Source organism: Osmia bicornis, chromosome 1 (genome assembly GCF_907164935.1).
Source record: "Osmia bicornis bicornis chromosome 1, iOsmBic2.1, whole genome shotgun sequence".
Taxonomy (NCBI): Eukaryota; Metazoa; Arthropoda; class Insecta; order Hymenoptera; family Megachilidae; genus Osmia; species Osmia bicornis.
In genome coordinates this window covers 9,442,509-9,455,882 of record NC_060216.1, presented here as the reverse complement: position 1 = coordinate 9,455,882, position 13,374 = coordinate 9,442,509, and the positions used below count along the sequence as shown (strand labels likewise).

General features: G+C 35.9%; 2 protein-coding genes across 7 annotated transcripts in view; one reads left to right on the top strand and one right to left on the bottom strand.

Annotated features, from left to right (window-relative positions):
- LOC114882891 overlaps positions 1-4,622 on the bottom strand; it is a 52,545-nt gene extending 47,923 nt beyond the window's left edge. The window contains exon 1 of the mRNA XM_029200054.2: positions 4,353-4,622. The gene's annotated coding sequence lies outside the window, so the exon portion shown is untranslated. The remainder of the gene's footprint in view (positions 1-4,352) is intronic.
- LOC114882892 (synaptotagmin-5) overlaps positions 1-13,374 on the top strand; it is a 111,694-nt gene that overhangs the window by 49,128 nt on the left and 49,192 nt on the right. For 3 of the 6 annotated variants that reach the window (XM_029200059.2, XM_029200055.2, XM_029200056.2), the window contains exon 3: positions 12,168-12,316. The exons of 2 other annotated variants lie outside the window; for them this stretch is intronic. The gene's annotated coding sequence lies outside the window, so the exon portion shown is untranslated. Of the gene's footprint in view, positions 1-11,864; positions 11,988-12,167; positions 12,317-13,374 lie in introns of those variants that run through there. One more of the 6 variants, XM_029200057.2, reaches the window with a different exon arrangement.

Below are 13,374 nucleotides of genomic sequence, written 5' to 3'. Positions count from 1 at the left end.
CTTCGGACAGATCTTACGAAAGTTCAATGCCTTAGAACTCCGCCATGTATTTCTCTTTATTAAGCTTTCATGAACCATTGGAGCAAGTCTAACGTTGCTAATATGCTCGGACAGCAGGTGGATGGATTGACACGTGCGCATTTTTTATTCATAACTTGGCAATACAGAAGTAGTCGGTGATTTTATGATACAAAGTTAATGAAGGTTCAAGCCACTCTATGGTACTAAATTTTACAATGATATTTTCTACCATGGGCACCGTTGAATAACTCAAATTCAAATTCGAGCTGTTGATCATCAATGAAATTAGATTTATTTGAACATCATTATGTTTCTTCGATGTGGGTCAGTTTGACCCTCGCAGTACTGGTGTAACAGTTATTCGAACAGTGCAGGAGAGTTAAAGTCTTCGGTTAACAGCAAGTGAAACGTAACTTGAAGATACTTCATCGATCGCGTACATACCCGTGAATTTGTGCCACCAAGTTTCAAGGAAATCACTCGTGAAAAAATTCTTTGTTGCTTAACCCCGATGTTCACGTACGTACATACATATACACATCCTGACACGATATGCAGGGTGTGCAGTTAAAACACGGTGCAGCAAACCCGAAGCTTATGACGCGCAGCACGTTTTAGGCATGCAACCTTGTACCGGCTGCACTCTTATATACAAAATTGTACATATACGCGAAACGGTCGCAGCTGGTTTAGCAGAGAGTGCACGGATAATATCGTTTGTGCTACTTTGCACTGAAATTCACGACATTTGTCATATCTAACAGATAGAGCAGTAGAGAGCAAAACTGAATCAATGAAACCATTGTTCCGGAAAAGTATTCAAAATACAAACGAGCAGCTGTAGAAGCATCTGAACATAATTCTGGCAACTAATGAATAAGAACACTAATTATCGGCTAATAAATTTAATCTAGGAACTCTATACTAAACTAGAAAATGAATTACCATAATATGGTTATCATCCCCTCAAATAGTAGCAGGAAATTAATTAACAGATCAGATTGCAAAAGAAATCACGCAACACAGAATAAATGAAAGTAAAAAAGAAAAATTTAAAAGTTGAATGGCACTTATTCGTTTTTCATATTTTGATAGCTAACACGTTTCAATTGTAATTCATTTCGATTGATTTCGAGTTCAATTGAACGAATGTCAACGTGACACGTATTTCCTGTGTATCCAGAACAATTAATATATTTTTTTATTTCCCTCTCGCGTTCGTCCTTCGTTAAGCTCAATTTGTAATTCCGTTTGGCTCTTGGTCCGTGGACGTTAATTTTAACTGAACTTTTCTATGCGAGATTTTTGTACGTCTATAGAACGCACGTTGTTATTCGAAACAGAGAAGAATAGAATTCACCAGAGCATGAGTAATGGCGTTATATACGTAAGAAGTTTGGAACTTTAATGAGCCGTGGGGATCTGTGCTTGAAGGTTCGTTTCAAAACAGAAGATTAGCTTCGCTGATTCTCTTCCCGAAGAAGATGAATGTTTTTTTTTCTCTCTTTTGTTGAAAGGTACCGGATCCACGTGAGATTGATTCTCGTTGTACGTAAAGGATCTTATATAAGGTTGAAGTAAATTGAGGAAGAAAAATTCTTTCATTCTATCTCTTGCGTTAAGAGGATCATAGGATGCGTTAAATATCCTAAGGGGATAGAAAAATATTTTTAAAAAATGCGGCAAAAATTTTTCACTTAAGTGAAATAATTAGATAATTATTAAAACTAATTCTGATAAATATTAATATTTAAATTTTCTGACATATTTTAGAAATATTTTTGAAAATGACAGGTGATTCGATGACGTTAACAAAGCAATTAGGGAAGTTCGAGTGGAGAAAATCTGGCGTAGGGGGTGTCTCGGACTGGAGGGCAGTATTTTTTTTTTTATTTTTCGTCGATATTTCGCAATTCCCAGCGACACGAGACGCGGCCTTGCATTTCTCTTCTTTTGTGAATTGCTCGTGCACGTGAAAACCAGCTGTGCGAGACGTCATTCGGCGTTCTCTCAGGATGAGTCGGATTTTCTTCTTTTTAAAATCATTTAGGTCGTGGCTCGACAGCGATGTACTCATGCTGACGAGATATCGAGTTCAAACGACCCTTCAGCTCAAACGTTCGCTGATCCACCTGACGCGTGTGTACACGAGCCAGACAGGCGAAACAAAAAAAGTGGTTTTCAAATCGTGAGAATCATTTTTACGCTACGCCCGATTGAATTCGAAATTTGAATGAACGAAAAAGTACGCCTAAATTACATCCATGCTGTCGTATTTAACACATTTCCAATCAATTGGTTAAAATTACGTTTCGAGAGTTTGATGGAAAAAGTAGGAAAATCCACATTTTAACAAAGTGATTCCATGTGGTATAATTTGTTACAGATGTGAAATTGCTTGTAAAACTCATTATTTGTAGAGTATGAATTCAACTGATCGATCTGTAACTACCAAGTCTATAAACTCGGGAAAAGTTTTACAGTTGCTTCAGCAAAGCATTGGAAAATTAAATATACGATAACTTTTCCTCGGATGCAATTGTTTGGATTACGTAGAAAGGGGATAATTTTAAATCGCAATTTTAGTATAACTGTTCCGCGTAGCGTGCTACTAATTCCACTAATACCAGCGTACGATGCTTTTAATTGTTGGAACAATGTATTTGTGTAGTTTGTACTCTTATTCGGGTTAATTACGCTTGAACTAGTGAATAAATGGTGTAGAAGGATATTAAAACTGATATCAAATGAATTTAATAAATTTCCTCCTTTGAGCGAATTTAGAAGAATTTCAGTGAGAGTGTAAATTGATCGAATTTCTTTGTTTAAATATTCGGAAAATTTTATTCTAAAAATACTGCATTCTAATTAAAGAGGAGAATGCATAATATGCTGTTACAACGTGGTAGCTTTAAGTGGAGAAATTTTTTATGTACGTTCCTTTTTTTTCTTGAAATATCGATTCTATTCGCTCTCACTGGGCCATAAACTCCATAAGACGTGTGCTTACCTTTCGGCTCTCGGTTACCAAGTTCATTGATCGAGATAGAAGAGATTTTGAACGGTGCCAAGATGGAAATGAAACTACGAGATGGAAGGAATCTGGAAAAGGATTGATTAGAGACGCGGTCTGGCGAAGGTAAAGAGGATCAAAACCTGACCGTCCTTCCAAGTAAAATTACTGACATTTTTCAGCGATTAATTCGATCTGAAGGTAAATAAGTTACGACTGGATTTTAATTTTAGAGAAATATTCATCTACCCCACGATGTCGTTCTATCGTGATTAAATTTTTTAATTATCAACCTTGCAAGCACGTCGATCGTGTTACGAAACGTTAATCTTTTACGAATATTTTTTAAGAAAATACATAAATAAAAGTAAGACGTAAAAGACAAAAGAACGATTTGCTCGAAAGCGTGACACCACCTCGAAGCACCGAATGAATACATACATTAACCTTATTAATGTTTACCTTGAACTTCGTTCTCAGAAATTACATTCACTATGACATTTATGCTCTCGGGGAAACGGTTACATCGGATCGTTGCACGATACGTTGTAATTTGCTTAAAACACTCGGAACTTTGCTGTTCGAAGCAAAATTGTAAAACATTTCTTCCATGAAAAATCTCTGCTTCCATATTCCGCTCGACCTCGGGATGCATGTTAAACATTTCGTGAAAATTTTACGAAGCATATTTTTCAAATTTTATTAAGTTACCCGTAGTCAGTCTCCTGGAACATTTACACAGCGAATCTTCCACGAAGAAGAAATAGAAAAAAAAAACAATCGTAATCACGTCACGGAAGTCGAAGTCAGAATAGTCACGTTCGAACGGCGGTGGTTGAAAGGAGATAAAAAAAAAAAGGAAAGAAAACATCCTAGAAAGCCTCATTTGGGCGCTCTTACCGACCGAAAAGAAGAATATTCACCACGAGGTCAGGTTGCACCTCCTTTTCCATCCAGTGTCGTTAAAATGTATGCGCATTTACGTATGTTCGCGTGTCGTCGCGTTCGTAATCAGCCCATTTCACGGTTAATCAGCCGAGAGGTCGGAAGACGGAGAAGGCCAGGAAAAAAGGGGCGAAATAGGGTGAAAGAGAGAGAAAGAGAGAAAGAGATAGAGAGAGGGAAGGGTTGTAGCCACGGCGAAAGAGAGGGTTGTACGATGTAGAAAGAGGACATCGATACGAAAAAAAAGAGGAAACTAGGAGGACCAGCGCGAAGGTGAAAGAGAGAGAGAGAGAAAGAGAGAGAGAGAGAAATAAGGGTTTGTGCTAGATATGCAACCGCAGCCGAATATCCTAGCGAAGTATGTATACCGCACCTGATCAATTAAGCTGCTAATCACCGTCGAAATCACTGGTCAGGGTGCCGGTACTCATCCACCCCTTTCACGACGATTATCTCGTGTACAGTTCGATCGGTCCAACGTTATTCTTCCTTAACAGTGGTGGCAACATATTTCGTCTCACACGCTTCTTGCTGGGGTTACGCGACGGAATGATAAACAAGTCGGAGGCTGTCTCGAGGGAAGATTCACCGCGAAAAAGGGGTTAGATTGACGGGTCGCAACGAGTCTTCGACCCTCGGCGAGTCTCGCTCCTCGCACGACTGACTGAAGCCTAGAATCGAGGCTTGCAACTATCCTCCCCCTGAAGCCGAGGGGTGGCCGCACGCAAGTGGCGCCACGAGCTTGCAAAAGCTCACCCACCCCTCCGACCACCCTCGCTCCGACCATCGAACGCTGCTCTTATCTACGGGGTGGCGCGCGCGGTTAAGTTCTCGCATTCTCCGGATCCTCGTGCTGGCACGGTTTAGATTCGCCAAGTTTAATTTCAACCTCGCGGTCGCTGTTTGCTCTCACGAATTCTTCATTTCAACCGAGAAGAAATACTTCTCCTTTTTTTGACTGCCTTTTCTTGGCCTCGTAAATAGCTTCGTTAATTAATTTTCAACGGAGTTGATTTTAGTCGACGGATGATTTAATTTTGGAATCTTAGAGGAGAAGCGGAACGGGGTGTTTTTATTGGCTTTCCCTTTGATGTCGCGACTGTTTTCGTTACTCTTTAATGTTGACGAATCAATGGTGATTGAAGAGTTAATCGAGCCCTGATTTATGCGCTCGTTAAAGTTTGTTTAAATTGGGAACGGACATTGTAAATACAAACAGGGGTGCGATGACAAATACTGCTTTAAGTCACTGCCACTTTGATACTTCCGCAGATGTTTAAAGGAGTCGTTTATTATGAAAATGGGGCTTCTTTATTTTTATTTGAATGGTAAAATTGATCGCAAACTAAAATTTTCAATAATTTTAATACCTCCCTTGGGATTTTTAACATTTTAATTTTTAATGCGGAATATCACGTTAATGTTCTGATTTATTTGAGTTTCAATGTATGTATCATATTCCGAGAAATTGCCCTGATATCTATTCTTGGTTCAAATTGTTGAAATCTAAGCTAATGCGAGATGAAGGTGTCGCATAATGGGTCACTCGTCATCGATAGGATGTCAAGTTGATTGGAGAGCCTTCTCTATGAACGTTGTTTAGTAAATGTTCGATAGGAGTATTAGTTCATGACCATTTGAGGATTGCATTGCGACTAATGGTTCTAAGTGTTTCCGTTCATGAAGCGATATAATGTATCATGTTTCTATAATAATACATATAATATAATTGCCTAATCAATGACAATTATTCGTTTTTTCACACGAATTATAAAACAATGAAAGTGGCAGTATAATTGAATTCAAATAAGTTTCGATAATTAATTAATCATAAAAATTAGTAGTTATAAATAATTCGTATCTTTTAAAAATATAGTTTATTGTAGTACATTTTGATTAATATTTTTAATGGAGCTATCGAGATTGACAGTGGAAAGTAAGTGAGTCATTCATTTCATCTGTAACGATCTAATACTTTACAATGAACGATGCTTCTCGAGTTGCCGCGATTATTCTGTACTTCATTATTCAACTTACGTGAAACAAACCTCAGCTGGTAATCAAATTACGCAAATTTCGTGCACAGTTCTCCTTTTCCCTTTTTCCCTCCTTCGAAGTGCTTTTTTTCACTCTCGATTCTTTCTTCCAGGAGCAACCACCTGTAACCCCCCCGGAGACAGACTTCGTTTCAAACTGTACACCCTCTCCTTCTATCGTTTTGCTCAGTCACCCCTTTAGACGCAATCTTGCCGACCCTTATCGATTTCGATCGCTAATCGCACCAACGATTCAAAGGACTACGCAATGAACAGTCCTGTATTGTGCATTTTTATAAATCTTAAAATTTCATTATTAAACATTTGCAACTTGAAAGATTGCATTTGTTTTCAAAAGTAAATTTATCAACATCTAGGAGCTGACAAAAGACGATTTTCACAGAAAAATTCTATAAGAGATTTCTATCGAATTTGCAAATTCAAATGGCTGATCGAACAACGTAATCTTTGATCTTCGTTACGCAGATAAAAGACACGTCTGAACATTTGAGTCAGAATTTGAAACAAAGACTACGGTATTTCCCGTTCGAAACTCAGGGATCATGCTCGCTCCCAGTATACAGTTAAATCGAGAGAAAAATCCGATAAAGGTCGCAATAAAAAGTGCTTTATTCAGCACGCATATCGAAATTGAAAAACTCTGAACTAGTGCATCGTCACGGTGATTTCAGGAATCTACTGGTTTGATTCGTGCCGTTCAACGTTTTATCCGACGATAAATCCGTGTTGCAACAAACGAGTTCCTTTAATAGCGACAAATCTAACCCGGTTTCAATTAAAACTATAACAATGAGACCGGGTGATAGTATCAATTCATTACAGGATCTAATTAAATTTCACATACACTCGACGCTCGCTACGTATTATATAACAAATATAATTCCAACAATTACTGGTATTTATGACAATATATAATTTCACATAATCCATTATTTATGTCGTGAACCGTTAATTTACTAGGGTGTATCGAAAGGTGTGTTATGTTTTACTCGTATAATAAAATTCAGCCTTTATAATGTACTTTTGTATTGCATTTGCATGCGAATCGATGAATCGAACAATAGAAAATGATTTTATTTGAAGGAGAATATTTCGGGAAAATTTGACTACCTTTTGTTCACCTGACAATGGACCTCGATGGTGTCTGACTGAGTAGAAGATGAATGAACACCTTTTGTTATTCATGATCGGTGACTAGTGCTTCGTGTGTCGCGCTATTCTATTTCTTTTTTATTCATTTTACATACGAAGAGAAAATTTTTATATTTTATATTCGATTGAAATAAAAATTCGAAATTTTTTCGATCATTCATCGTTTTATTCTCAAGTGTGCATTTTTTTGTCAAGCGTGATTGATAAAATGACTAAAACCTGAGTTATTTTTTCTAATTTTATATCAACGCGGGATCTGAAATCAGTACTGCTTGCGACATCGATTGATAACCGGGAAAACTTGTATAAACCTTTCAAGGAATATTTTTTATCACACATTTCGAGTTGCTTTAAAGTTTCCTTATCGTTTGTGGATCATATCCTACCATATCAGTTCAGACTTGCACCACAGCGCTCTTAGTGATCGGAATTAAAATCAAAAGTATCATATTATAACGCATCATATCATCATCATATAACGCAGAAACATGTCCGTGAGTGACGCTGACAATGAAACGTTGTACGCATGATCGAAAACAAGGCAGAAAAATATTATATGTGTACTCTTACAATGATAGTATAGTAAAACCCTTATTAAGGGACACTTTTTAAGGGATACATAAAAACTAATTACGTCATCATTGTAGGTGCTTCGACTACTTTTTCTTTGATTACTTTCTTTGTAAAAATTTACTGCGCATGTCTATCTCTTACGAGTTAGAGCTGTGCAAGGGTCAACGTTTCCATAAGATAATAGCGGATCCTGCGCAACAAATTATCTAACAAATCAAATTGATGCATTTTTGAAAGTGAGGGACACTTTTTAAGGGATACATAAAAACCAATTACGTCATCATTGAAAGTGCTGCAGCTGCTTTTTCTTTGATTACTTTCTCTGTAAAAATTTACTGCTCATGTCTATCTCTTACGGTTTAGGACTGCGCAGGAGGTCAAGGTTTTCATGAGATAATCGCGGATCCTGCGCAACAAATTTTCCAACAAATCAAATTGATGCATTTTTACAACACAATGTAGTTTACAACGAAGTTTTTAATTAAAAGTTTCATTTGGTTTAATATCATGGAATTGGAGCTTGGGGTGGATGGTGGGCAAAGTCAAATTTATATCTTAACTGATTTATATTTTAACTGATTACTGATATGCATAGCACGGGGCCTTCCACTAATTACGATAATTTTAACTTTGAACAAATTTGGTTTAAATCCTGTAATATTTTTTTTTGAGACACCATTTTTTCTTTCATCATTTTAGTAAATTCTTTGATTGTATCATCTTCATTTTCATCACCAGTGCTTTCCGTCTGCGTTGCAACAGACACACATGAATTTGCAACTGCGTCTGTTTGTGTTTCAATGGACTTAAACTTATATGATTTATTTTCCGGTTGTTCTCCTTTACGCGGAGAACGTTTACTACGTCTACGACGAGGCTTCTCATTTCGATCCCTTGCCCACTTCACGCAGATATGGTTCCGAGTTAATACAACTCCACACTTGTCACAACGTTCTCTCTCGTTATCAAATTTGTCTGGCATTTTTCAGTACTAAAATGAACAAATATTTTAAGTATTTCTTTACATTTTTCTTAATAGCTTCCAGATAGCACACAAATGTCTTAAAGACATCCGGGATAAGACGTCGTAAAAACGTCTGAAATTCACGTCTTAAATATGTACGAAACAAACGTTTCGTAACATAGAACAATGTTTATAGGACATATTTCAGGCATGCACGGGACTTATCAGATATCTGTAAGACATCCTCAACATCTCGAACAGATATCCTTAGAATGTTTTAACGATGTTTCTGTGCTATCTGGGTTAATTAATTTCATTATTCAGAAGATTATATCGAGCTTAAATTTGAGATCAGTTAATTTGTATTTAGTTCGACCTTGATTTCAATTGATTTGTATTAGGTTTTGGCTACTTTCATTAATCCGGCCAACAATTTAATGATAGCAATAAATCTCACTAAGAATTCAACTCGATCCCGTTTAATAGAAAAATATAGACTAAAGTTAACACTAAATGACTTAGAATTACGATATACGTATGGTAACAAAAGTCTTTGTATCTATTCATAACATTGGCTTCTAAATATTCCTTTGTGTCCAAGTGAACACAAATACAATCATGACGGTCGATACAATAACATCAATGAAGAAGAGAATTACAATCAGTTCACCTTAGTTTACCAACAATAAGTTCACTAACCTAGCAATGAGCTATAATTGCAGATAGATGTGATACACGATTAAAAGTGTTGAATGACTTTATGAGATAATACTATCAGGATTCAGTCTATTACGATCCACTGTGGGCACGTGATGTTTATTAAAACGGTCACGGCATTCAAGAAGGAACGTAATTCTGTTGACTGTATCAAACACCATCTATGATGCAGAGAATGTACGATCCGATGATTCACAATTCTCGGTGGGTAAATCAAATTCACTCGCAGAAAATTATTGCTTATCTCATTTAGTTTCTCGCAAACTATAGAGAAGGATTAAATTAAATTCATAGATTAGAGTCTAATGTTCAGTTATAGGAAAATTATGCTATCAAATTTATAAATGCAGAATGACAAGTGTACTAATACCATGTAAGTACTTAGGTATGTATGCAAAATAACAACGTTAATCGCTCTTTCAAGAGTTACTCGTATTAAATTTTTCTCCTCTGGTTTCCCATTATGAAAGAAGCCGCGTAAAACATGGAAAGCTTCCTTGAGGAACTTTATCCCAAGGATATCTATTACAATAGTTTCTCCATGCTTTCGAGATGGATATACGCAAGGTTTCTTCGTCCTATATAATACCTTTTTCCACCCCAACTCGACTTTCGTTACTACCTTCTCCTGTTTGCATCAGATTTTTATCTTTACTTTCATGAATTTCTTTTCTAAAAAGATCGGATACAAGATCTTGTATGTTGTGCAGTTTAGGAAGATTTTATTTTATGTAAATAATATTTTTATAATATAATTTCGAGCATTTAAAACTTCAAACGCAATGCTGTTTGAATATCCTCGCTTGATGAATCAAAATATAATTTATGGATATTTGCATGAAATATTATTTTCTGATTCTCTTTGTGTAAATAACATACAGAATATTATGAAACACGAATATGGAAAATTTTCACAGTATTGATTTATTTAAGAGCAATAAGAGTTCATCTTCTATTTTTCGATCCAAGTCCTCAGTTACTAGACTACAGGTACTTATGCATTTATGGAATAAAAAAGGTGGATAAAACGTATGCAAATCTTGAACCGCATGTAAGAGTTTACGACAACACATGTTGAATATGTAGAATCTGTAGAATATATCGTACAAAATAAACTAAGTACCGTAAAAGGAAAATATTGCATAAAACAAGGGTGGGCATTTTGGTCACATAAAACAGAGTTGTTCTAAAATATCAGAAAGATTTAATATTATAAAAAATATTGCAAAATAATTTAGCGTTATCGAGAGCTTTTTTCTTCAACGTGAAGATGAAGTATTACATCAAGGGACTTGATTGTGTCATTTAGTTTACGCTAGCCTTTGTGGATATCGTTTAAAATTTCATAACACAAAAGGACGGCCAGTAATATCGTGAAATTCGAAATACTTTCTTAATTAAATACTGGTGTACTTAGTTTTCACTATATTGGCGTTTCAAGCACGTTTATTGTTATTAAATTTCTCACCTGCTTCTTTGATAGGCTACATTAGAACTCCGTTAGAGCTTTTCTCGTAGAACAAAGGGATTTTGATGAAATTTTAATGTCGCTACCTAGAGCAGATAATACCATTGACATTTTATCAGAATGTCAGTAACAGTTCCATCGTCTTTCAATCCCAGGCGTCTGTTTTCGTTTCGAAGGTTTTACTTCCTCTTGTTATTTATGCTGAATAACTTTGAGCCACTCAGAAGTTAAATTGATTGATTTAATAACATAAAAAGTAGAGAAATTATTACAGATATTTTAAGTAAATTTTTCCAAAATAAATAGTTACCTATTATCCTCTTCGAAGTTTACCAATTTCGCAGCATAAAAGTAAAAGGTATGAAACAAATAACAACCATCGAATTACACTTCCCTACATGATTAAAGCAATTACCCGAAAGGTATAAAACACGCAGGCAACTTTTACACGTGTCGTTCGGAAGAAAACTCAATTATCCTTACCGAGGGCACAATTTATAACTCGTGCTTATCGTTACGCGGTTAAAGGGACCCCCGGGCCCGATTGATTCGCTTCAATTATTCCACGCTGATAAATAGCAACCGATAAGCCCTTCTTGATAAAGGTAAAATGTCATGGGGGATACCATTGATGCCAACCAATGAACGACTATTTTTTTTAGTAACACAATTTCATTTAAAACAATTTTATTAAAATTTTGAACTTTGTTATACGTTAATCGAATCTTTTTTTTTTTATTTTTTTGCAAAAATATATCAAAGCATTTCTGTTTGTGGTCTTTTCTTCCTACACGAATTGGCACACAACACCTTCCCCTCTTCTCTTTGTAGATATCCGTGTTCGGTCCTTCGGTTCGTCCTACGCAGGCTCACTCGGTTTCCTTCGTTCGTCCTCGCGCGGACGATCGCATCGAAAGGCATTCAGTTCTCAGCGCGCCACGATAAGAGCAACAAGCGTTTATATATTGAACGTCCTGTAAATCCGTCGAAACAATCGATAAATTTCTCGCGAATAATAACAAACCACTAAAATTATTAGTTAATAATCGTTTGATTAATCTTCTTCTCGATACCGAAGTAAATAATCAATTACGAATTTTTATTATTAAACAATTGATCAATTGATCCACTGTGAATGGGTCGAGCAAAAAAACAGACTTTATTTTCGTAAATAACTGTATAGACATATTTAAATAACATCGATGAAATTTTTGTGTTGAATTTGATTAGAGCTTGGAACTTCGTTATTTTGATTAGATATCTTGATACGCGTTCGGGGCCACCGAGGATGTTGACGTCCTTCAAGTAGTCCTGGCAGCTGTCAGGAAGCATTCACTTGTACGCATTTCAACGACCGACGCTGTCAGACGGATGACCCTTCCTTGATTCTTAGCTAGTGGCGACATGTAAGTAGTATTTTCTTTCAGATTCTTTTTAATTTCTTTGCGTTATCACATGTTTATTTATAAATTATTAAAATGTATCTGAAATTTAAAGTAATTTCAATTAGTACTTTATGATGCTTTTGATCATTAATTTAAAAATTCATTTACATCGATAAATTGTACATTTCCTCAATCAAGGGTCCTTCAATAATTTCGAATAATTTACAAATTATACATTAAACACTTCGCTATCTATATATTTAACAAGCTCCGACTGCACTCAATTTATTGTGCGTTTCGTCGTAATTAAAAAGTTGACGATAATCCAGTTTTAACGATACCATGCAACATTTTATCGATGTTACACGGTTTCGTTATATATTGTGAACGGTTTAACAAGTTTGTCATTCTTCCAGTTAATTGAGGTCGTGTCAGGTGTAAATGTTTTACAATTTTTTCTCATAACATGCATGCAGTTTGTCCAATTCAACTCGAAATGCTAAAATATCTCAAAACATGTGCAAAATACGAAAAAATGTTGTAGACAAAAATTGTACAGTATCGAGGAACAGAAACCATATTGTTGTCTATTTACCCTTGAGATGGCCCTCAAAAGTCGGAACTAATCGGTCAATTCAAATTTTTATAGGGGATGGTTTTCTTTTAGCATTTCACTCGATCATTTCATGGAAACGCTAATGCATATAACAGTGGTAATATAGCGTTGAATGTCGATGAAAGGAAGAGTTAGTCAACCGAATGGGACAATGTTCCGATAGCAAACCACGTCCGAGGAAAATTTTCACAAGAATCAATATCGCTTATCGAGCGTACTATGTAAATAATCGTAATCGCGAGCTAGAGCATTGCGAAGGACAAATTCAGCTATTACGTACGAAAATGTTTAGAGTCCTTATGAATTGTTCTCTCAAACGATTTTGGCCTTTCGCAAGTGATGTTATGAGAGATTATTTAACACTTTATTTTAAGATTGAATCAGGAAAGGCAGATTGAAAAGAGGTATTGGTAGATATGAATAATAAATCGAACATACTTTTTCATTATCAATTGATCCAATC